Here is a 24,671-nt window from a genome sequence, read left to right on the forward strand (position 1 = left end):
TCACTGTACATCATTGAGCCCAAGTAGCTCGCCGTGATCGTATAGTGGTTAGTACTCTGCGTTGTGGCCGCAGCATCCTTGGTTCGAATCCGAGTCACGGCATTGTGGTTGGCAATGTCACGGCAGTTGGGTGTTAATTTTACAGAATTAGCAAATGTACCAGTGGTTTTTGTAAAATGTCTATTATAAACAGATCCTTTCAAATATTTAAACCATCTAACAACAAATGATTTAAACTCGCATGATTATAAGCTGTAGCTATAATGTATTTACTTACATAAATTATCGTTCTTAAACCTATTGGGGGTGGAGGGGGAGCGGAGCTCACCCCCCAGGTGCAGTTGAGTGACCTGTGTTGTGGCTCTCTAGAGGGAAGGCACAAATGTTGCTGTCACCCAGCCCAATCCAGACGTGTATTGGGGCCAGGTTTCAGGCAAATAGAGCAGTAAGTGCAGAGAAATGTTCACTCTCTAAAAGTGGCATTTCTAAAATAGTAAAGTTAAATCCAACCTCACCAGTAAGTAGGATTTTCAATAAATAAATTAAACTACTCCTCTCCGATATGGAATTACCAAATAAAAAGTATAGGGGAATACACAGAGCTAACCTATGAGAGGGGTAGACCTCACAGTAGTGAAAAATGAAATAGACTGTTTGGTACTTACAGGACACGCGAACCACCAAAGTACATATCTTATTTTTTACTTACATAGCATCATGCACCTAGGACTACCTAGGGCCTACCTTAGGTGTAAATTATATGTAATAAAAGGGGAGTTTAAGGCTTGGCAAGTACGCTGGGACTCTCCTGGGAGACCCCTGAGTCTATGCCCAGAACCATAACTCTGCCAGTCGAGTACTTACCTAAAAGCCGATAACTCACTTTTCTTCCATAGGCTAACATTGAGTGGTTTCACTTGGAAATTCTTCTAAGTGGTGTGGAGTTTTAGAACTTTAAAATATTCATCTAAAATCAGCCGAACAACGAATTCTGATTTACTCACCTGTTATCAGGAGAGACCTCAGTGCTTCATCTTGGAGCTCAGTACTGACCCTGAAAATTAATTTTAACCGTACTTACCAGTAACTCGAATTTCCTTCCATGGGATATCATTGCCTGCTTTTTGCTGAAAATTTTCTAAGTGTCGATTTTTGAAACTTACAAATATACTTTAAAAATCGTACCAACTGTGAAAACGTAATTGTTTACCTGTTTTAGATAGATGTCCCAGTACTGAGCCTAGGAGCCCAGCACTGGATTACAAAAGTAACGAGAACGTACTTTACCCGTAACTTGAATTTTCTTCCATAGGAAACCATTGACTGTTTTTCTGTGAAATTTCTTCTAAGTGTCGATTTTGCAAACATGTAAATATTCCTTAAAAATCGCCTGATTAACTTAAACGTAGTTTCTCAACTGCTTACAGGTGGTACAGTAGTGCTAGATCTAGGATCCAACACTGACCTAGAAAAAGTAACCATAACCCCACTTACCTGCTAAGTGAATTTCCTTCCATAGGATAACATTGGTAATTTGATCAGCAAAAGTTTCTAAGTGTCAACTTTTAAAATAGCAAAATATTGCTTAAAAATCACAACAGTAACTAAAACAAATTTACTCACTTGTTTCCAAGAACTGTCCCAGGACTGAATCTAGGATCCAGTCCTGGATTTAGAAAAGTAATCCTGAAAGTAATTAATTGCATATAACTTAAAATTCCCATTGAGCTCAATGTATTATTGTGATTCAAATTGTGTTGCCTGTTGCAATAAACTGTAACTATGACCTGTAAAAGTCAATTGCCTATTGCAAAGTATTTAACTAAAGCATCTCATTCTGAGAAAGTATCTTTTGATACTTATTGTTGGTTCTAAAATAAAACAACAATATCTTTTTTATGCAAACCAATGGCCTAGAGTTCAGTTCTTGAGTGTGTGAGACCATTTGCTGACTGAGTGTGTACAACAAATGTTTTACACTGTACTCTGATACTGCCTTACTGCTCGGCAAGCTACCACTTTAGAGAGTAAGGTTATATCTAACTTTAGCCTCTGCCAAACCTCTGGGGACTGGGGACTCTGTGCACACTGTACCTATTTGGGAACAGTATATACAGAGCCACTTTCTCACAGTAGTGATAAAGTGATTAGAGTCCTAAGGCCAACATAAAGATACAGCAAAACGTGAGGTGAAAAGCAAAAAGGTTGCTGGTAGGCCACCTTAAGGATGCCAGGTCTAACAAAAACTGAACTAAGGATAACATGAGTAAAACATCAGGTTTCTCTACTGCATTTGGTGAGACAAGTGGGCCTTCTTTTATCTTCCATTCAAGCAATCTTTGACAGACCCCTTTATTATAGAGCTTTTCAAGGATTAAAGATAAGGCACTTACAAAGGAGTCCCAAATACTCAGAGATGGTTGACTTCTGTAATATGGGTCGTAGACTAAAAGCAGCGCAAAAACAGAGTGCAACAGGGTCCAAAAAACTTGAGTGCCACAAGAGAGTTTGAATGCAAGCGTATCCTTTTACAGATCCAGAGATATACTCATGCAATTTTTGTTTTTAGGACAGAACGTGCATGATGAAAAAAACATTGTTTTTAAAAAGCGCATTGCAGAATATCAGTACTTTGATGTGGGAAAACTTCAAAACTTTCAAACAAAATATTTGCAGGCAGCTTACAGCAAGTTGTTGTGGCCGAGTGGTTAAGGCGATGGACTAGAAATCCATTGGGGTATCCCCGCGCAGGTTCGAATCCTGCCAACAACGAGAATCTTTTTATTATCGGCTACAATTTCAGAAGTTAACCTTTAGTATTTCTTCCATTTCAGTTTTATAAATAGGTGGCTTATTTTTGTGTCACTATTGCCTCTCCACATATTTGTTATCGCTACCTCTTTCATGTCTTTGCTACACCTCATTCCTACTTTAGCACTGGTGTAAACGCTTCAAATTATTATACCGTTGCTCTCTCATTCATACCTGCGCATGCACTTGAAAGTTACTTTACCAATAAAAGACGCAAAGAGAGAAATAGAACAAAAGTGCTGGCTGGATTGGCAAACACACTTCATAAAACTGCATTTTCTTTTTTATTCTCCCCCGTGTTACATGCTTAACCTCCCCATGTGTAATTTCTCTTAACCTGCTGTCCCAGGAAGAGAATTTCATCTACAGGCTCTTTCTGTGTTTTTTTCCCTAGTCTGTCTTTCCCATTTCTTAGCTGTGTAACTGTTCCTTTACGCGCTCTATTTAAACGCCATCAATCTCATTTGAGCTCCTTGCTCCCGCTTCTGTTTTCTCCACCTCTCATACTGCCAGTTCTCTCTTTCTCTGTGGTTGGTGGCTACTTTCCTGAGCTTCCGAAGCCACGTGGTTCCTGCCTCTTGTTCTCAGACTTGAATTGGAAAAGGAACCATATTAACAAGCCTTTACCACTCACACACGGCGGAAGTTTATACTTTAATTCAGTGAGCTAAGAAAAGCGTTTTGTGGGTCCCCTACGAGCCATGGTGCTTGCTTCATCATGATTTGGCACCAGTCATTAGCCGCAGCTCTGCTAATGAGCCACTGAGGTCAGTTTAAATATTTACTCAAAAACATAACCATGCAGCCCACCCCTCAACTGTGTATTTATCTTGCTTTTCTGCTGTTCGTGTGATTAGCTGGGATGAGCTCACGGCGACATCCTCCCTATAAAAGTGTAGATGGATCACTCTCTAACTCTTTCGTGCTTCACATACAAATGGCTTGAAAGGTGCAGGGAAGATGCAGGTCTAATAGACAGAATAGAAGGTCTGTGCCAGGTGGGTTTCTCTGCATTGGTGTCCCATCACAGGTCAGCAAGTGTAATGTGTGATCTTTGACTCCTGGCATTTCACAAGCATGCGGCCAGGAAACGGTTTCAGCCTATCAACCACTGAGGAGACGCAGCCTCTGAATGAGGAATGAGGAAGCAATGAATACATCCAGCCTATCACAGGAACAGCCCTGAGTGTTCCGAATTATAAATTCTCCATGTCACTGTACATCATTGAGCCCAAGTAGCTCGCCGTGATCGTATAGTGGTTAGTACTCTGTGTTGTGGCTGCAGCAACCTCGGTTCGAATCCGAGTCACGGCATTGTGGTTGGCAATGTCACGGCAGTTGGGTGTTAATTTTACAGAATTAGCAAATGTACCAGTGGTTTTTGTAAAATGTCTATTATAAACAGATCCTTTCAAATATTTAAACCATCTAACAACAAATGATTTAAACTCGCATGATTATAAGCTGTTGCTATAATGTATTTACTTACATAAATTATCGTTCTTGAACCTATTGGGGGTGGAGGGGGAGCGGAGCTCACTCCCCAGGTGCAGTTGAGTGACCTGTGTTGTGGCTCTCTAGAGGGAAGGCACACATTTTGCTGTCACCCAGCCCAATCCAGACGTGTATTGGGGCCAGGTTTCAGGCAAATAGAGCAGTAAGTGCAGAGAAATGTTCACTCTCTAAAAGTGGCATTTCTAAAATAGTAAAGTTAAATCCAACCTCACCAGTAAGTAGGATTTTCAATAAATAAATAAAGCTACTCCTCTCCGATATGGAATTACCAAATAAAAAGTATAGGGGAATACACAGAGCTAACCTATGAGAGGGGTAGACCTCACAGTAGTGAAAAATGAAATAGACTGTTTGGTACTTACAGGACACGCGAACCACCAAAGTACATATCTTATTTTTTACTTACATAGCATCATGCACCTAGGACTACCTAGGGCCTACCTTAGGTGTAAATGATATGTAATAAAAGGGGAGTTTAAGGCTGGGCAAGTAGGCTGGGACTCCCCTGGGAGACCCCTGAGTCTATGCCCAGAACCATAACTCTGCCAGTCGAGTACTTACCTAAAAGCCGATAACTCACTTTTCTTCCATAGGCTAACATTGAGTTGTTTCACTTGGAAATTCTTCTAAGTGGTGTGGAGTTTTGGAACTTTAAAATATTCATCTAAAATCAGCCGAACAACGAATTCTGATTTACTCACCTGTTATCAGGAGAGACCTCAGTGCTGCATCTCGGAGCTCAGTACTGACCCTGAAAAGTAATTTTAACCGTACTTACCAGTAACTCGAATTTCCTTCCATGGGATATCATTGCCTGCTTTTTGCTGAAAATTTTCTAAGTGTCGATTTTTGAAACTTACAAATATTCTTTAAAAATCGTACCAACTGTGAAAACGTAATTGTTTACCTGTTTTAGATAGATGTCCCAGTACTGAGCCTAGGAGCCCAGCACTGGATTACAAAAGTAACGAGAACGTACTTTACCCGTAACTTGAATTTTCTTCCATAGGAAACCATTGACTGTTTTTCTGTGAAATTTCTTCTAAGTGTCGATTTTGCAAACATGTAAATATTCCTTAAAAATCGCCTGATTAACTTAAACGTAGTTTCTCAACTGCTTACAGGTGGTACAGTAGTGCTAGATCTAGGATCCAACACTGACCTAGAAAAAGTAACCATAACCCCACTTACCTGCTAAGTGAATTTCCTTCCATAGGATAACATTGGTAATTTGATCAGCAAAAGTTTCTAAGTGTCAACTTTTAAAATAGCAAAATATTGCTTAAAAATCACAACAGTAACTAAAACAAATTTACTCACTTGTTTCCAAGAACTGTCCCAGGACTGAATATAGGATCCAGTCCTGGATTTAGAAAAGTAATCCTGAAAGTAATTAATTGCATATAACTTAAAATTCCCATTGAGCTCAATGTATTATTGTGATTCAAATTGTGTTGCCTGTTGCAATAAACTGTAACTATGACCTGTAAAAGTCAATTGCCTATTGCAAAGTATTTAACTAAAGCATCTCATTCTGAGAAAGTATCTTTTGATACTTATTGTTGGTTCTAAAATAAAACAACAATATCTTTTTTATGCAAACCAATGGCCTAGAGTTCAGTTCTTGAGTGTGTGAGACCATTTGCTGACTGAGTGTGTACAACAAATGTTTTACACTGTACTCTGATACTGCCTTACTGCTCGGCAAGCTACCACTTTAGAGAGTAAGGTTATATCTAACTTTAGCCTCTGCCAAACCTCTGGGGACTGGGGACTCTGTGCACACTGTACCTATTTGGGAACAGTATATACAGAGCCACTTTCTCACAGTAGTGATTAAGTGATTAGAGTCCTAAGGCCAACATAAAGATACAGCAAAACGTGAGGTGAAAAGCAAAAAGGTTGCTGGTAGGCCACCTTAAGGATGCCAGGTCTAACAAAAACTGAACTAAGGATAACATGAGTAAAACATCAGGTTTCTCTACTGCATTTGGTGAGACAAGTGGGCCTTCTTTTATCTTCCATTCAAGCAATCTTTGACAGACCCCTTTATTATAGAGCTTTTCAAGGATTAAAGATAAGGCACTTACAAAGGAGTCCCAAATACTCAGAGATGTTTGACTTCTGTAATATGGGTCGTAGACTAAAAGAAGCGCAAAAACAGAGTGCAACAGGGTCCAAAAAATTGAGTGCCACAAGAGAGTTTGAATGCAAGCGTATCCTTTTACAGATCCAGAGATATACTCATGCAATTTTTGTTTTTAGGACAGACTGTGCATGATGAAAAAAACATTGTTTTTAAAAAGCGCATTGCAGAATATCAGTACTTTGATGTGGGAAAACTTCAAAACTTTCAAACAAAATATTTGCAGGCAGCTTACAGCAAGTTGTTGTGGCCGAGTGGTTAAGGCGATGGACTAGAAATCCATTGGGGTATCCCAGCGCAGGTTCGAATCCTGCCAACAACGAGAATCTTTTTATTATCGGCTACAATTTCAGAAGTTAACCTTTAGTATTTCTTCCATTTCAGTTTTATAAATAGGTGGCTTATTTTTGTGTCACTATTGCCTCTCCACATATTTGTTATCGCTACCTCTTTCATGTCTTTGCTACACCTCATTCCTACTTTAGCACTGGTGTAAACGCTTCAAATTATTATACCGTTGCTCTCTCATTCATACCTGCGCATGCACTTGAAAGTTACTTTACCAATAAAAGACGCAAAGAGAGAAATAGAACAAAAGTGCTGGCTGGATTAGCAAACACACTTCATAAAACTGCATTTTCTTTTTTATTCTCCCCCGTGTTACATGCTTAACCTCCCCATGTGTAATTTCTCTTAACCTGCTGTCCCAGGAAGAGAATTTCATCTACAGGCTCTTTCTGTGTTTTTTTCCCTAGTCTGTCTTTCCCATTTCTTAGCTGTTTAACTGTTCCTTTACGCGCTCTATTTAAACGCCATCAATCTCATTTGAGCTCCTTGCTCCCGCTTCTGTTTTCTCCACCTCTCATACTGCCAGTTCTCTCTTTCTCTGTGGTTGGTGGCTACTTTCCTGAGCTTCTGAAGCCACGTGGTTCCTGCCTCTTGTTCTCAGACTTGAATTGGAAAAGGAACCATATTAACAAGCCTTTACCACTCACACACGGCGGAAGTTTATACTTTAATTCAGTGAGCTAAGAAAAGCGTGTTGTGGGTCCCCTACGAGCCATGGTGCTTGCTTCATCATGATTTGGCACCAGTCATTAGCCGCAGCTCTGCTAATGAGCCACTGAGGTCAGTTTCAATATTTACTCAAAAACATAACCATGCAGCCCACCCCTCAACTGTGTATTTATCTTGCTTTTCTGCTGTTCGTGTGATTAGCTGGGATGAGCTCACGGCGACATCCTCCCTATAAAAGTGTAGATGGATCACTCTCTAACTCTTTCTTGCTTCACATACAAATGGCTTGAAAGGTGCAGGGAAGATGCAGGTCTAATAGACAGAATAGAAGGTCTGTGCCAGGTGGGTTTCTCTGCATTGGTGTCCCATCACAGGTCAGCAAGTGTAATGTGTGATCTTTGACTCCTGGCATTTCACAAGCAGGCGGCCAGGAAACGGTTTCAGCCTATCAACCACTGAGGAGACGCAGCCTCTGAATGATGAATGAGGAAGCAATGAATACATCCAGCCTATCACAGGAACAGCCCTGAGTGTTCCGAATTATTAATTCTCCATGTCACTGTACATCATTGAGCCCAAGTAGCTCGCCATGATCGTATAGTGGTTAGTACTCTGCCTTGTGGCCGCAGCAACCTCGGTTCGAATCCGAGTCACGGCATTGTGGTTGGCAATGTGACGGCAGTTGGGTGTTAATTTTACAGAATTAGCAAATGTACCAGTGGTTTTTGTAAAATGTCTATTATAAACAGATCCTTTCAAATATTTAAACCATCTAACAACAAATGATTTAAACTCGCAGCTATAATGTATTTACTTACATAAATTATCGTTCTTGAACCTATTGGGGGTGGAGGGGGAGCGGAGCTCACCCCCCAGGTGCAGTTGAGTGACCTGTGTTGTGGCTCTCTAGAGGGAAGGCATAAATTTTGCTGTCACCCAGCCAAATCCAGACGTGTATTGGGGCCAGGTATCAGGCAAATAGAGCAGTAAGTGCAGAGAAATGTTCACTCTCTAAAAGTGGCATTTCTAAAATAGTAAAGTTAAATCCAACCTCACCAGTAAGTAGGATTTTCAATAAATAAATAAAGCTACTCCTCTCCGATATGGAATTACCAAATAAAAAGTATAGGGGAATACACAGAGCTAACCTATGAGAGGGGTAGACCTCACAGTAGTGAAAAATGAAATAGACTGTTTGGTACTTACAGGACACGCGAACCACCAAAGTACACATCTTATTTTTTACTTACATAGCATCATGCACCTAGAACTACCTAGGGCCTACCTTAGGTGTAAATTATATGTAATAAAAGGGGAGTTTAAGGCTTGGCAAGTAGGCTGGGACTCCCCTGGGAGACCCCCGAGTCCATGCCCAGAACCATAACTCTGCCAGTCGAGTACTTACCTAAAAGCCGATAACTCACTTTTCTTCCATAGGCTAACATTGAGTGGTTTCACTTGGAAATTCTTCTAAGTGGTGTGGAGTTTTGGAACTTTAAAATATTCATCTAAAATCAGCCGAACAACGAATTCTGATTTACTCACCTGTTATCAGGAGAGACCTCAGTGCTGCATCTTGGAGCTCATTACTGACCCTGAAAAGTAATTTTAACCGTACTTACCAGTAACTCGAATTTCCTTCCATGGGATATCATTGCCTGCTTTTTGCTGAAAATTTTCTAAGTGTCGATTTTTGAAACTTACAAATATTCTTTAAAAAGCGTACCAACTGTGAAAACGTAATTGTTTACCTGTTTTAGATAGATGTCCCAGTACTGAGCCTAGGAGCCCAGCACTGGATTACAAAAGTAACGAGAACGTACTTTACCCGTAACTTGAATTTTCTTCCATAGGAAACCATTGACTGTTTTTCAGTGAAATTTCTTCTAAGTGTCGATTTTGCAAACATGTAAATATTCCTTAAAAATCGCTTGTATAACTTAAACGTAGATTCTCAACTGCTTACAGGTGGTACAGTAGTGCTGGATCTAGGATCCAACACTGACCTAGAAAAAGTAACCATAACCCCACTTACCTGCTAAGTGAATTTCCTTCCATAGGATAACATTGGTAATTTGATCAGCAAAAGTTTCTAAGTGTCAACTTTTAAAATAGCAAAATATTGCTTAAAAATCACAACAGTAACTAAAACGAATTTACTCACTTGTTTCCAAGAACTGTCCCAGGACTGAATCTAGGATCCAGTCCTGGATTTAGAAAAGTAATCCTGAAAGTAATTAATTGCATATAACTTAAAATTCCCATTGAGCTCAATGTATTATTGTGATTCAAATTGTGTTGCCTATTGTAATAAACTGTAACTATGACCTGCAAAAGTCAATTGCCTATTGCAAAGTCTTTAACTAAAGCATCTCATTCTGAGAAAGTATATTTTGATACCTATTGTTGGTTCTCAAATAAAACAACATCTTTTTTATGCAAACCAATGGCCTAGAGTTCAGTTCTTGAGTGTGTGAGACCATTTGCTGACTGAGTGTGTACAACAAATGTTTTACACTGTACTCTGATACTGCCTTACTGCTCGGCAAGCTACCACTTTAGAGAGTAAGGTTATATCTAACTTTAGCCTCTGCCAAACCTCTGAGGACTGGGGACTCTGTGCACACTGTACCTATTTGGGAACAGTATATACAGAGCCACTTTCTCACAGTATTGATAAAGTGATTAGAGTCCTAAGGCCAACATAAAGATACAGCAAAACGTGAGGTGAAAAGCAAAGTGGTTGCTGGTAGGCCACCTTAAGGATGCCAGGTCTAACAAAAACTGAACTAAGGATAACATGAGTAAAACATCAGGTTTCTCTACTGCATTTGGTGAGACAAGTGGGCCTTCTTTTATCTTCCATTCAAGCAATCTTGTGACAGACCCCTTTATTATAGAGCTTTTCAAGGATTAAAGATAAGGCACTTACAAAGGAGTCCTAAATACTCAGAGATGTTTGACTTCTGTAATATGGGTCGTAGACTAAAAGAAGCGCAAAAACAGAGTGCAACAGGGTCCAAAAAATTGAGTGCCACAAGAGAGTTTGAATGCAAGCGTATCCTTTTACAGATCCAGAGATATACTCATGCAATTTTTGTTTTTAGGACAGAACGTGCATGATGAAAAAAACATTGTTTTTAAAAAGCGCATTGCAGAATATCAGTACTTTGATGTGGGACAACTTCAAAACTTTTAAACAAAATATTTGCAGGCAGCTTACAGCAAGTTGTTGTGGCCGAGTGGTTAAGGCGATGGACTAGAAATCCATTGGGGTATCCCCACGCAGGTACGAATCCTGACAACAACGAGAATCTTTTTATTATCGGCTACAATTTCAGAAGTTAACCTTTAGTATTTCTTCCATTTCAGTTTTATAAATAGGTGGCTTATTTTTGTGTCACTATTGCCTCTCCACATATTTGTTATCGCTACCTCTTTCATGTCTTTGCTACACCTCATTCCTACTTTAGCACTGGTGTAAACGCTTCAAATTATTATACCGTTGCTCTCTCATTCATACCTGCGCATGCACTTGAAAGTTACTTTACCAATAAAAGACGCAAAGAGAGAAATAGAACAAAAGTGCTGGCTGGATTGGCAAACACACTTCATAAAACTGCATTTTCTTTTTTATTCTCCCCCGTGTTACATGCTTAACCTCCCCATGTGTAATTTCTCTTAACCTGCTGTCCCAGGAAGAGAATTTCATCTACAGGCTCTTTCTGTGTTTTTTTCCCTAGTCTGTCTTTCCCATTTCTTAGCTGTGTAACTGTTCCTTTACGCGCTCTATTTAAACGCCATCAATCTTATTTGAGCTCCTTGCACCCGCTTCTGTTTTCTCCACCTCTCATACTGCCAGTTCTCTCTTTCTCTGTGGTTGGTGGCTACTTTCCTGAGCTTCCGAAGCCACGTGGTTCCTGCCTCTTGTTGTCAGACTTGAATTGGAAAAGGAACCATATTAACAAGCCTTTACCACTCACACACGGCGGAAGTTTATACTTTAATTCAGTGAGCTAAGAAAAGCGTGTTGTGGGTCCCCTACGAGCCATGGTGCTTGCTTCATCATGATTTGGCACCAGTCATTAGCCGCAGCTCTGCTAATGAGCCACTGAGGTCAGTTTCAATATTTACTCAAAAACATAACCATGCAGCCCACCCCTCAACTGTGTATTTATCTTGCTTTTCTGCTGTTCGTGTGATTAGCTGGGATGAGCTCACGCCGACATCCTCCCTATAAAACTGTAGATGGATCACTCTCTAACTCTTTCTTGCTTCACATACAAATGGCTTGAAAGGTGCAGGGAAGATGCAGGTCTAATAGACAGAATAGAAGGTCTGTGCCAGGTGGGTTTCTCTGCATTGGTGTCCCATCACAGGTCAGCAAGTGTAATGTGTGATCTTTGACTCCTGGCATTTCACAAGCAGGCGGCCAGGAAACGGTTTCAGCCTATCAACCACTGAGGAGACGCAGCCTCTGAATGAGGAATGAGGAAGCAATGAATACATCCAGCCTATCACAGGAACAGCCCTGAGTGTTCCGAATTATAAATTCTCCATGTCACTGTACGTCATTGAGCCCAAGTAGCTCGCCGTGATAGTATAGTGGTTAGTACTCTGCGTTGTGGCCGCAGCATCCTCGGTTCGAATCCGAGTCATGGCAGTTGGGTGTTAATTTTACAGAATTAGCAAATGTACCAGTGGTTTTTGTAAAATGTCTATTATAAACAGATCCTTTCAAATATTTAAACCATCTAACAACAAATGATTTAAACTCGCATGATTATAAGCTGTAGCTATAATGTATTTACTTACATAAATTATCGTTCTTAAACCTATTGGGGGTGGAGGGGGAGCGGAGCTCACCCCCCAGGTGCAGTTGAGTGACCTGTGTTGTGGCTCTCTAGAGGGAAGGCACAAATGTTGCTGTCACCCAGCCCAATCCAGACGTGTATTGGGGCCAGGTTTCAGGCAAATAGAGCAGTAAGTGCAGAGAAATGTTCACTCTCTAAAAGTGGCATTTCTAAAATAGTAAAGTTAAATCCAACCTCACCAGTAAGTAGGATTTTCAATAAATAAATTAAACTACTCCTCTCCGATATGGAATTACCAAATAAAAAGTATAGGGGAATACACAGAGCTAACCTATGAGAGGGGTAGACCTCACAGTAGTGAAAAATGAAATAGACTGTTTGGTACTTACAGGACACGCGAACCACCAAAGTACATATCTTATTTTTTACTTACATAGCATCATGCACCTAGGACTACCTAGGGCCTACCTTAGGTGTAAATTATATGTAATAAAAGGGGAGTTTAAGGCTTGGCAAGTACGCTGGGACTCTCCTGGGAGACCCCTGAGTCTATGCCCAGAACCATAACTCTGCCAGTCGAGTACTTACCTAAAAGCCGATAACTCACTTTTCTTCCATAGGCTAACATTGAGTGGTTTCACTTGGAAATTCTTCTAAGTGGTGTGGAGTTTTAGAACTTTAAAATATTCATCTAAAATCAGCCGAACAACGAATTCTGATTTACTCACCTGTTATCAGGAGAGACCTCAGTGCTTCATCTTGGAGCTCAGTACTGACCCTGAAAAGTAATTTTAACCGTACTTACCAGTAACTCGAATTTCCTTCCATGGGATATCATTGCCTGCTTTTTGCTGAAAATTTTCTAAGTGTCGATTTTTGAAACTTACAAATATACTTTAAAAATCGTACCAACTGTGAAAACGTAATTGTTTACCTGTTTTAGATAGATGTCCCAGTACTGAGCCTAGGAGCCCAGCACTGGATTACAAAAGTAACGAGAACGTACTTTACCCGTAACTTGAATTTTCTTCCATAGGAAACCATTGACTGTTTTTCTGTGAAATTTCTTCTAAGTGTCGATTTTGCAAACATGTAAATATTCCTTAAAAATCGCCTGATTAACTTAAACGTAGTTTCTCAACTGCTTACAGGTGGTACAGTAGTGCTAGATCTAGGATCCAACACTGACCTAGAAAAAGTAACCATAACCCCACTTACCTGCTAAGTGAATTTCCTTCCATAGGATAACATTGGTAATTTGATCAGCAAAAGTTTCTAAGTGTCAACTTTTAAAATAGCAAAATATTGCTTAAAAATCACAACAGTAACTAAAACAAATTTACTCACTTGTTTCCAAGAACTGTCCCAGGACTGAATATAGGATCCAGTCCTGGATTTAGAAAAGTAATCCTGAAAGTAATTAATTGCATATAACTTAAAATTCCCATTGAGCTCAATGTATTATTGTGATTCAAATTGTGTTGCCTGTTGCAATAAACTGTAACTATGACCTGTAAAAGTCAATTGCCTATTGCAAAGTATTTAACTAAAGCATCTCATTCTGAGAAAGTATCTTTTGATACTTATTGTTGGTTCTAAAATAAAACAACAATATCTTTTTTATGCAAACCAATGGCCTAGAGTTCAGTTCTTGAGTGTGTGAGACCATTTGCTGACTGAGTGTGTACAACAAATGTTTTACACTGTACTCTGATACTGCCTTACTGCTCGGCAAGCTACCACTTTAGAGAGTAAGGTTATATCTAACTTTAGCCTCTGCCAAACCTCTGGGGACTGGGGACTCTGTGCACACTGTACCTATTTGGGAACAGTATATACAGAGCCACTTTCTCACAGTAGTGATTAAGTGATTAGAGTCCTAAGGCCAACATAAAGATACAGCAAAACGTGAGGTGAAAAGCAAAAAGGTTGCTGGTAGGCCACCTTAAGGATGCCAGGTCTAACAAAAACTGAACTAAGGATAACATGAGTAAAACATCAGGTTTCTCTACTGCATTTGGTGAGACAAGTGGGCCTTCTTTTATCTTCCATTCAAGCAATCTTTGACAGACCCCTTTATTATAGAGCTTTTCAAGGATTAAAGATAAGGCACTTACAAAGGAGTCCCAAATACTCAGAGATGTTTGACTTCTGTAATATGGGTCGTAGACTAAAAGAAGCGCAAAAACAGAGTGCAACAGGGTCCAAAAAATTGAGTGCCACAAGAGAGTTTGAATGCAAGCGTATCCTTTTACAGATCCAGAGATATACTCATGCAATTTTTGTTTTTAGGACAGACTGTGCATGATGAAAAAAACATTGTTTTTAAAAAGCGCATTGCAGAATATCAGTACTTTGATGTGGGAAAACTTCAAAACTTTCAAACAAAATATTTGCAGGCAGCTTACAGCAAGTTGTTGTGGCCGAGTGGTTAAGGCGATGGACTAGAAATCCATTGGGGTATCCCAGCGCAGGTTCGAATCCTGCCAACAACGAGAATCTTTTTATTATCGGCTACAATTTCAGAAGTTAACCTTTAGTATTTCTTCCATTTCAGTTTTATAAATAGGTGGCTTATTTTTGTGTCACTATTGCCTCTCCACATATTTGTTATCGCTACCTCTTTCATGTCTTTGCTACACCTCATTCCTACTTTAGCACTGGTGTAAACGCTTCAAATTATTATACCGTTGCTCTCTCATTCATACCTGCGCATGCACTTGAAAGTTACTTTACCAATAAAAGACGCAAAGAGAGAAATAGAACAAAAGTGCTGGCTGGATTAGCAAACACACTTCATAAAACTGCATTTTCTTTTTTATTCTCCCCCGTGTTACATGCTTAACCTCCCCATGTGTAATTTCTCTTAACCTGCTGTCCCAGGAAGAGAATTTCATCTACAGGCTCTTTCTGTGTTTTTTTCCCTAGTCTGTCTTTCCCATTTCTTAGCTGTTTAACTGTTCCTTTACGCGCTCTATTTAAACGCCATCAATCTCATTTGAGCTCCTTGCTCCCGCTTCTGTTTTCTCCACCTCTCATACTGCCAGTTCTCTCTTTCTCTGTGGTTGGTGGCTACTTTCCTGAGCTTCTGAAGCCACGTGGTTCCTGCCTCTTGTTCTCAGACTTGAATTGGAAAAGGAACCATATTAACAAGCCTTTACCACTCACACACGGCGGAAGTTTATACTTTAATTCAGTGAGCTAAGAAAAGCGTGTTGTGGGTCCCCTACGAGCCATGGTGCTTGCTTCATCATGATTTGGCACCAGTCATTAGCCGCAGCTCTGCTAATGAGCCACTGAGGTCAGTTTCAATATTTACTCAAAAACATAACCATGCAGCCCACCCCTCAACTGTGTATTTATCTTGCTTTTCTGCTGTTCGTGTGATTAGCTGGGATGAGCTCACGGCGACATCCTCCCTATAAAAGTGTAGATGGATCACTCTCTAACTCTTTCTTGCTTCACATACAAATGGCTTGAAAGGTGCAGGGAAGATGCAGGTCTAATAGACAGAATAGAAGGTCTGTGCCAGGTGGGTTTCTCTGCATTGGTGTCCCATCACAGGTCAGCAAGTGTAATGTGTGATCTTTGACTCCTGGCATTTCACAAGCAGGCGGCCAGGAAACGGTTTCAGCCTATCAACCACTGAGGAGACGCAGCCTCTGAATGATGAATGAGGAAGCAATGAATACATCCAGCCTATCACAGGAACAGCCCTGAGTGTTCCGAATTATTAATTCTCCATGTCACTGTACATCATTGAGCCCAAGTAGCTCGCCATGATCGTATAGTGGTTAGTACTCTGCCTTGTGGCCGCAGCAACCTCGGTTCGAATCCGAGTCACGGCATTGTGGTTGGCAATGTGACGGCAGTTGGGTGTTAATTTTACAGAATTAGCAAATGTACCAGTGGTTTTTGTAAAATGTCTATTATAAACAGATCCTTTCAAATATTTAAACCATCTAACAACAAATGATTTAAACTCGCAGCTATAATGTATTTACTTACATAAATTATCGTTCTTGAACCTATTGGGGGTGGAGGGGGAGCGGAGCTCACCCCCCAGGTGCAGTTGAGTGACCTGTGTTGTGGCTCTCTAGAGGGAAGGCATAAATTTTGCTGTCACCCAGCCAAATCCAGACGTGTATTGGGGCCAGGTATCAGGCAAATAGAGCAGTAAGTGCAGAGAAATGTTCACTCTCTAAAAGTGGCATTTCTAAAATAGTAAAGTTAAATCCAACCTCACCAGTAAGTAGGATTTTCAATAAATAAATAAAGCTACTCCTCTCCGATATGGAATTACCAAATAAAAAGTATAGGGGAATACACAGAGCTAACCTATGAGAGGGGTAGACCTCACAGTAGTGAAAAATGAAATAGACTGTTTGGTACTTACAGGACACGCGAACCACCAAAGTACATATCTTATTTTTTACTTACATAGCATCATGCACCTAGAACTACCTAGGGCCTACCTTAGGTGTAAATTATATGTAATAAAAGGGGAGTTTAAGGCTTGGCAAGTAGGCTGGGACTCCCCTGGGAGACCCCTGAGTCCATGCCCAGAACCATAACTCTGCCAGTCGAGTACTTACCTAAAAGCCGATAACTCACTTTTCTTCCATAGGCTAACATTGAGTGGTTTCACTTGGAAATTCTTCTAAGTGGTGTGGAGTTTTGGAACTTTAAAATATTCATCTAAAATCAGCCGAACAACGAATTCTGATTTACTCACCTGTTATCAGGAGAGACCTCAGTGCTGCATCTTGGAGCTCATTACTGACCCTGAAAAGTAATTTTAACCGTACTTACCAGTAACTCGAATTTCCTTCCATGGGATATCATTGCCTGCTTTTTGCTGAAAATTTTCTAAGTGTCGATTTTTGAAACTTACAAATATTCTTTAAAAAGCGTACCAACTGTGAAAACGTAATTGTTTACCTGTTTTAGATAGATGTCCCAGTACTGAGCCTAGGAGCCCAGCACTGGATTACAAAAGTAACGAGAACGTACTTTACCCGTAACTTGAATTTTCTTCCATAGGAAACCATTGACTGTTTTTCAGTGAAATTTCTTCTAAGTGTCGATTTTGCAAACATGTAAATATTCCTTAAAAATCGCTTGTATAACTTAAACGTAGATTCTCAACTGCTTACAGGTGGTACAGTAGTGCTGGATCTAGGATCCAACACTGACCTAGAAAAAGTAACCATAACCCCACTTACCTGCTAAGTGAATTTCCTTCCATAGGATAACATTGGTAATTTGATCAGCAAAAGTTTCTAAGTGTCAACTTTTAAAATAGCAAAATATTGCTTAAAAATCACAACAGTAACTAAAACGAATTTACTCACTTGTTTCCAAGAACTGTCCCAGGACTGAATCTAGGATCCAGTCCTGGATTTAGAAAAGTAATCCTGAAAGTAATTAATTGCATATAACTTAAAATTCCCATTGAGCTCAATGTATTATTGTGATTCAAATTGTGTTGCCTATTGTAATAAACTGTAACTATGACCTGCAAAAGTCAATTGCCTATTGCAAAGTCTTTAACTAAAGCATCTCATTCTGAGAAAGTATATTTTGATACCTATTGTTGGTTCTCAAATAAAACAACATCTTTTTTATGCAAACCAATGGCCTAGAGTTCAGTTCTTGAGTGTGTGAGACCATTTGCTGACTGAGTGTGTACAACAAATGTTTTACAATGTACTCTGATACTGCCTTACTGCTCGGCAAGCTACCACTTTAGAGAGTAAGGTTATATCTAACTTTAGCCTCTGCCAAACCTCTGAGGACTGGGGACTCTGTGCACACTGTACCTATTTGGGAACAGTATATACAGAGCCACTTTCTCACAGTATTGATAAAGTGATTAGAGTCCTAAGGCCAACATAAAGATACAGCAAAACGTGAGGTGAAAAGCAAAGTGGTTGCTGGTAGGCCACCTTAAGGATGCCAGGTCTAACAAAAACTGAACTAAGGATAACATGAGTAAAACATCAGGTTTCTCTACTGCATTTGGTGAGACAAGTGGGCCTTCTTTTATCTTCCATTCAAGCAATCTTGTGACAGACCCCTTTATTATAGAGCTTTTCAAGGATTAAAGATAAGGCACTTACAAAGGAGTCCTAAATACTCAGAGATGTTTGACTTCTGTAATATGGGTCGTAGACTAAAAGAAGCGCAAAAACAGAGTGCAACAGGGTCCAAAAAATTGAGTGCCACAAGAGAGTTTGAATGCAAGCGTATCCTTTTACAGATCCAGAGATATACTCATGCAATTTTTGTTTTTAGGACAGAACGTGCATGATGAAAAAAACATTGTTTTTAAAAAGCGCATTGCAGAATATCAGTACTTTGATGTGGGACAACTTCAAAACTTTTAAACAAAATATTTGCAGGCAGCTTACAGCAAGTTGTTGTGGCCGAGTGGTTAAGGCGATGGACTAGAAATCCATTGGGGTATCCCCACGCAGGTACGAATCCTGACAACAACGAGAATCTTTTTATTATCGGCTACAATTTCAGAAGTTAACCTTTAGTATTTCTTCCATTTCAGTTTTATAAATAGGTGGCTTATTTTTGTGTCACTATTGCCTCTCCACATATTTGTTATCGCTACCTCTTTCATGTCTTTGCTACACCTCATTCCTACTTTAGCACTGGTGTAAACGCTTCAAATTATTATACCGTTGCTCTCTCATTCATACCTGCGCATGCACTTGAAAGTTACTTTACCAATAAAAGACGCAAAGAGAGAAATAGAACAAAAGTGCTGGCTGGATTGGCAAACACACTTCATAAAACTGCATTTTCTTTTTTATTCTCCCCCGTGTTACATGCTTAACCTCCCCATGTGTAATTTCTCTTAACCTGCTGTCCCAGGAAGAGAATTTCATCTACAGGCTCTTTCTGTGTTTTTTTCCCTAGTCTGTCTTTCCCATTTCTTAGCTGTGTAACTGTTCCTTTACGCGCTCTATTTAAACGCCATCAATCTTATTTGAGCTCCTTGCTCCCGCTTCTGTTTTCTCCACCTCTCATACTGCCAGTTCTCTCTTTCTCTGTGGTTGGTGGCTACTTTCCTGAGCTTCCGAAGCCACGTGGTTCCTGCCTCTTGTTGTCAGACTTGAATTGGAAAAGGAACCATATTAACAAGCCTTTACCACTCACACACGGCGGAAGTTTATACTTTAATTCAGTGAGCTAAGAAAAGCGTGTTGTGGGTCCCCTACGAGCCATGGTGCTTGCTTCATCATGATTTGGCACCAGTCATTAGCCGCAGCTCTGCTAATGAGCCACTGAGGTCAGTTTCAATATTTACTCAAAAACATAACCATGCAGCCCACCCCTCAACTGTGTATTTATCTTGCTTTTCTGCTGTTCGTGTGATTAGCTGGGATGAGCTCACGCCGACATCCTCCCTATAAAACTGTAGATGGATCACTCTCTAACTCTTTCTTGCTTCACATACAAATGGCTTGAAAGGTGCAGGGAAGATGCAGGTCTAATAGACAGAATAGAAGGTCTGTGCCAGGTGGGTTTCTCTGCATTGGTGTCCCATCACAGGTCAGCAAGTGTAATGTGTGATCTTTGACTCCTGGCATTTCACAAGCAGGCGGCCAGGAAACGGTTTCAGCCTATCAACCACTGAGGAGACGCAGCCTCTGAATGAGGAATGAGGAAGCAATGAATACATCCAGCCTATCACAGGAACAGCCCTGAGTGTTCCGAATTATAAATTCTCCATGTCACTGTACGTCATTGAGCCCAAGTAGCTCGCCGTGATAGTATAGTGATTAGTACTCTGCGTTGTGGCCGCAGCATCCTCGGTTCGAATCCGAGTCATGGCAGTTGGGTGTTAATTTTACAGAATTAGCAAATGTACCAGTGGTTTTTGTAAAATGTCTATTATAAACAGATCCTTTCAAATATTTAAACCATATAACAACAAATGATTTAAACTCGCATGATTATAAGCTGTAGCTATAATGTATTTACTTACATAAATTATCGTTCTTGAACCTATTGGGGGTGGAGGGGGAGCGGAGCTCACCCCCCAGGTGCAGTTGAGTGACCTGTGTTGTGGCTCTCTAGAGGGAAGGCACAAATTTTGCTGTCACCCAGCCCAATCCAGACGTGTATTGGGGCCAGGTTTCAGGCAAATAGAGCAGTAGGTGCAGAGAAATGTTCACTCTCTAAAAGTGGCATTTCTAAAATAGTAAAGTTAAATCCAACCTCACCAGTAAGTAGGATTTTCAATAAATAAATTAAACTACTCCTCTCCGATATGGAATTACCAAATAAAAAGTATAGGGGAATACACAGAGCTAACCTATGAGAGGGGTAGACCTCACAGTAGTGAAAAATGAAATAGACTGTTTGGTACTTACAGGACACACGAACCACCAAAGTACATATCTTATTTTTTACTTACATAGCATCATGCACCTAGGACTACCTAGGGCCTACCTTAGGTGTAAATTATATGTAATAAAAGGGGAGTTTAAGGCTTGGCAAGTACGCTGGGACTCTCCTGGGAGACCCCTGAGTCTATGCCCAGAACCATAACTCTGCCAGTCGAGTACTTACCTAAAAGCCGATAACTCACTTTTCTTCCATAGGCTAACATTGAGTGGTTTCACTTGGAAATTCTTCTAAGTGGTGTGGAGTTTTAGAACTTTAAAATATTCATCTAAAATCAGCCGAACAACGAATTCTGATTTACTCACCTGTTATCAGGAGAGACCTCAGTGCTTCATCTTGGAGCTCAGTACTGACCCTGAAAAGTAATTTTAACCGTACTTACCAGTAACTCGAATTTCCTTCCATGGGATATCATTGCCTGCTTTTTGCTGAAAATTTTCTAAGTGTCGATTTTTGAAACTTACAAATATACTTTAAAAATCGTACCAACTGTGAAAACGTAATTGTTTACCTGTTTTAGATAGATGTCCCAGTACTGAGCCTAGGAGCCCAGCACTGGATTACAAAAGTAACGAGAACGTACTTTACCCGTAACTTGAATTTTCTTCCATAGGAAACCATTGACTGTTTTTCTGTGAAATTTCTTCTAAGTGTCGATTTTGCAAACATGTAAATATTCCTTAAAAATCGCCTGATTAACTTAAACGTAGTTTCTCAACTGCTTACAGGTGGTACAGTAGTGCTGGATCTAGGATCCAACACTGACCTAGAAAAAGTAACCATAACCCCACTTACCTGCTAAGTGAATTTCCTTCCATAGGATAACATTGGTAATTTGATCAGCAAAAGTTTCTAAGTGTCAACTTTTAAAATAGCAAAATATTGCTTAAAAATCACAACAGTAACTAAAACGAATTTACTCACTTGTTTCCAAGAACTGTCCCAGGACTGAATCTAGGATCCAGTCCTGGATTTAGAAAAGTAATCCTGAAAGTAATTAATTGCATATAACTTAAAATTCCCATTGAGCTCAATGTATTATTGTGATTCAAATTGTGTTGCCTATTGTAATAAACTGTAACTATGACCTGCAAAAGTCAATTGCCTATTGCAAAGTATTTAACTAAAGCATCTCATTCTGAGAAAGTATATTTTGATACCTATTGTTGGTTCTCAAATAAAACAACATCTTTTTTATGCAAACCAATGGCCTAGAGTTCAGTTCTTGAGTGTGTGAGACCATTTGCTGACTGAGTGTGTACAACAAATGTTTTACACTGTACTCTGATACTGCCTTACTGCTCGGCAAGCTACCACTCTAGAGAGTAAGGTTATATCTAACTTTAGCCTCTGCCAAACCTCTGAGGACTGGGGACTCTGTGCACACTGTACCTATTTGGGAACAGTATATACAGAGCCACTTTCTCACAGTAGTGATAAAGTGATTAGAGTCCTAAGGCCAACATAAAGATACAGCAAAACGTGAGGTGAAAAGCAAAAAGGTTGCTGGTAGGCCACCTTAAGGATGCCAGGTCTAACAAAAACTGAACTAAGGATAACATGAGTAAAACATCAGGTTTCTCTACTGCATTTGGTGAGACAAGTGGGCCTTCTTTTATCTTCCATTCAAGCAATCTTTGACAGACCCCTTTATTATAGAGCTTTTCAAGGATTAAAGATAAGGCACTTACAAAGGAGTCCCAAATACTCAGAGATGTTTGACTTCTGTAATATGGGTCGTAGACTAAAAGAAGCGCAAAAACAGAGTGCAACAGGGTCCAAAAAATTGAGTGCCACAAGAGAGTTTGAATGCAAGCGTATCCTTTTACAGATCCAGAGATATACTCATGCAATTTTTGTTTTTAGGACAGACTGTGCATGATGAAAAAAACATTGTTTTTAAAAAGCGCATTGCAGAATATCAGTACTTTGATGTGGGAAAACTTCAAAACTTTCAAACAAAATATTTGCAGGCAGCTTACAGCAAGTTGTTGTGGCCGAGTGGTTAAGGCGATGGACTAGAAATCCATTGGGGTATCCCCGCGCAGGTTCGAATCCTGCCAACAACGAGAATCTTTTTATTATCGGCTACAATTTCAGAAGTTAACCTTTAGTATTTCTTCCATTTCAGTTTTATAAATAGGTGGCTTATTTTTGTGTCACTATTGCCTCTCCACATATTTGTTATCGCTACCTCTTTCATGTCTTTGCTACACCTCATTCCTACTTTAGCACTGGTGTAAACGCTTCAAATTATTATACCGTTGCTCTCTCATTCATACCTGCGCATGCACTTGAAAGTTACTTTACCAATAAAAGACGCAAAGAGAGAAATAGAACAAAAGTGCTGGCTGGATTAGCAAACACACTTCATAAAACTGCATTTTCTTTTTTATTCTCCCCCGTGTTACATGCTTAACCTCCCCATGTGTAATTTCTCTTAACCTGCTGTCCCAGGAAGAGAATTTCATCTACAGGCTCTTTCTGTGTTTTTTTCCCTAGTCTGTCTTTCCCATTTCTTAGCTGTGTAACTGTTCCTTTACGCGCTCTATTTAATCGCCATCAATCTCATTTGAGCTCCTTGCTCCCGCTTCTGTTTTCTCCACCTCTCATACTGCCAGTTCTCTCTTTCTCTGTGGTTGGTGGCTACTTTCCTGAGCTTCTGAAGCCACGTGGTTCCTGCCTCTTGTTCTCAGACTTGAATTGGAAAAGGAACCATATTAACAAGCCTTTACCACTCACACACGGCGGAAGTTTATACTTTAATTCAGTGAGCTAAGAAAAGCGTGTTGTGGGTCCCCTACGAGCCATGGTGCTTGCTTCATCATGATTTGGCACCAGTCATTAGCCGCAGCTCTGCTAATGAGCCACTGAGGTCAGTTTCAATATTTACTCAAAAACATAACCATGCAGCCCACCCCTCAACTGTGTATTTATCTTGCTTTTCTGCTGTTCGTGTGATTAGCTGGGATGAGCTCACGGCGACATCCTCCCTATAAAAGTGTAGATGGATCACTCTCTAACTCTTTCTTGCTTCACATACAAATGGCTTGAAAGGTGCAGGGAAGATGCAGGTCTAATAGACAGAATAGAAGGTCTGTGCCAGGTGGGTTTCTCTGCATTGGTGTCCCATCACAGGTCAGCAAGTGTAATGTGTGATCTTTGACTCCTGGCATTTCACAAGCAGGCGGCCAGGAAACGGTTTCAGCCTATCAACCACTGAGGAGACGCAGCCTCTGAATGAGGAATGAGGAAGCAATGAATACATCCAGCCTATCACAGGAACAGCCCTGAGTGTTCCGAATTATTAATTCTCCATGTCACTGTACATCATTGAGCCCAAGTAGCTCGCCGTGATCGTATAGTGGTTAGTACTCTGCCTTGTGGCCGCAGCAACCTCGGTTCGAATCCGAGTCACGGCATTGTGGTTGGCAATGTGACGGCAGTTGGGTGTTAATTTTACAGAATTAGCAAATGTACCAGTGGTTTTTGTAAAATGTCTATTATAAACAGATCCTTTCAAATATTTAAACCATCTAACAACAAATGATTTAAACTCGCAGCTATAATGTATTTACTTACATAAATTATCGTTCTTGAACCTATTGGGGGTGGAGGGGGAGCGGAGCTCACCCCCCAGGTGCAGTTGAGTGACCTGTGTTGTGGCTCTCTAGAGGGAAGGCATACATTTTGCTGTCACCCAGCCAAATCCAGACGTGTATTGGGGCCAGGTATCAGGCAAATAGAGCAGTAAGTGCAGAGAAATGTTCACTCTCTAAAAGTGGCATTTCTAAAATAGTAAAGTTAAATCCAACCTCACCAGTAAGTAGGATTTTCAATAAATAAATAAAGCTACTCCTCTCCGATATGGAATTACCAAATAAAAAGTATAGGGGAATACACAGAGCTAACCTATGAGAGGGGTAGACCTCACAGTAGTG

The 24,671-nt window shown here is 40.2% G+C and overlaps 9 non-coding genes across 9 annotated transcripts; all 9 read left to right on the forward strand.

The window, feature by feature from the left end:
* Positions 1–30: 30 nt before the first annotated feature.
* TRNAH-GUG (transfer RNA histidin (anticodon GUG)) lies at positions 31–102 on the forward strand. Its single transcript has one exon. It is a non-coding gene; the product is annotated as a tRNA-His (tRNA).
* Positions 103–2,690: 2,588 nt separating this feature from the next.
* On the forward strand, positions 2,691–2,772 carry TRNAS-AGA (transfer RNA serine (anticodon AGA)). The gene has a single exon. It is a non-coding gene; the product is annotated as a tRNA-Ser (tRNA).
* Positions 2,773–6,712: 3,940 nt separating this feature from the next.
* TRNAS-AGA (transfer RNA serine (anticodon AGA)) lies at positions 6,713–6,794 on the forward strand. The gene has a single exon. It is a non-coding gene; the product is annotated as a tRNA-Ser (tRNA).
* A 3,923-nt stretch (positions 6,795–10,717) lies between these two features.
* On the forward strand, positions 10,718–10,799 carry TRNAS-AGA (transfer RNA serine (anticodon AGA)). The gene has a single exon. It is a non-coding gene; the product is annotated as a tRNA-Ser (tRNA).
* A 1,281-nt stretch (positions 10,800–12,080) lies between these two features.
* TRNAH-GUG (transfer RNA histidin (anticodon GUG)) lies at positions 12,081–12,152 on the forward strand. Its single transcript has one exon. It is a non-coding gene; the product is annotated as a tRNA-His (tRNA).
* A 2,564-nt stretch (positions 12,153–14,716) lies between these two features.
* On the forward strand, positions 14,717–14,798 carry TRNAS-AGA (transfer RNA serine (anticodon AGA)). The gene has a single exon. It is a non-coding gene; the product is annotated as a tRNA-Ser (tRNA).
* A 3,923-nt stretch (positions 14,799–18,721) lies between these two features.
* Positions 18,722–18,803, forward strand: TRNAS-AGA (transfer RNA serine (anticodon AGA)). Its single transcript has one exon. It is a non-coding gene; the product is annotated as a tRNA-Ser (tRNA).
* A 1,281-nt stretch (positions 18,804–20,084) lies between these two features.
* On the forward strand, positions 20,085–20,156 carry TRNAH-GUG (transfer RNA histidin (anticodon GUG)). Its single transcript has one exon. It is a non-coding gene; the product is annotated as a tRNA-His (tRNA).
* Positions 20,157–22,717: 2,561 nt separating this feature from the next.
* On the forward strand, positions 22,718–22,799 carry TRNAS-AGA (transfer RNA serine (anticodon AGA)). The gene has a single exon. It is a non-coding gene; the product is annotated as a tRNA-Ser (tRNA).
* The last annotated feature ends 1,872 nt before the right edge of the window (positions 22,800–24,671 follow it).

The sequence above is a fragment of the Triturus cristatus genome, chromosome 12 (genome assembly GCF_964204655.1).
Source record: "Triturus cristatus chromosome 12, aTriCri1.1, whole genome shotgun sequence".
Taxonomy (NCBI): Eukaryota; Metazoa; Chordata; class Amphibia; order Caudata; family Salamandridae; genus Triturus; species Triturus cristatus.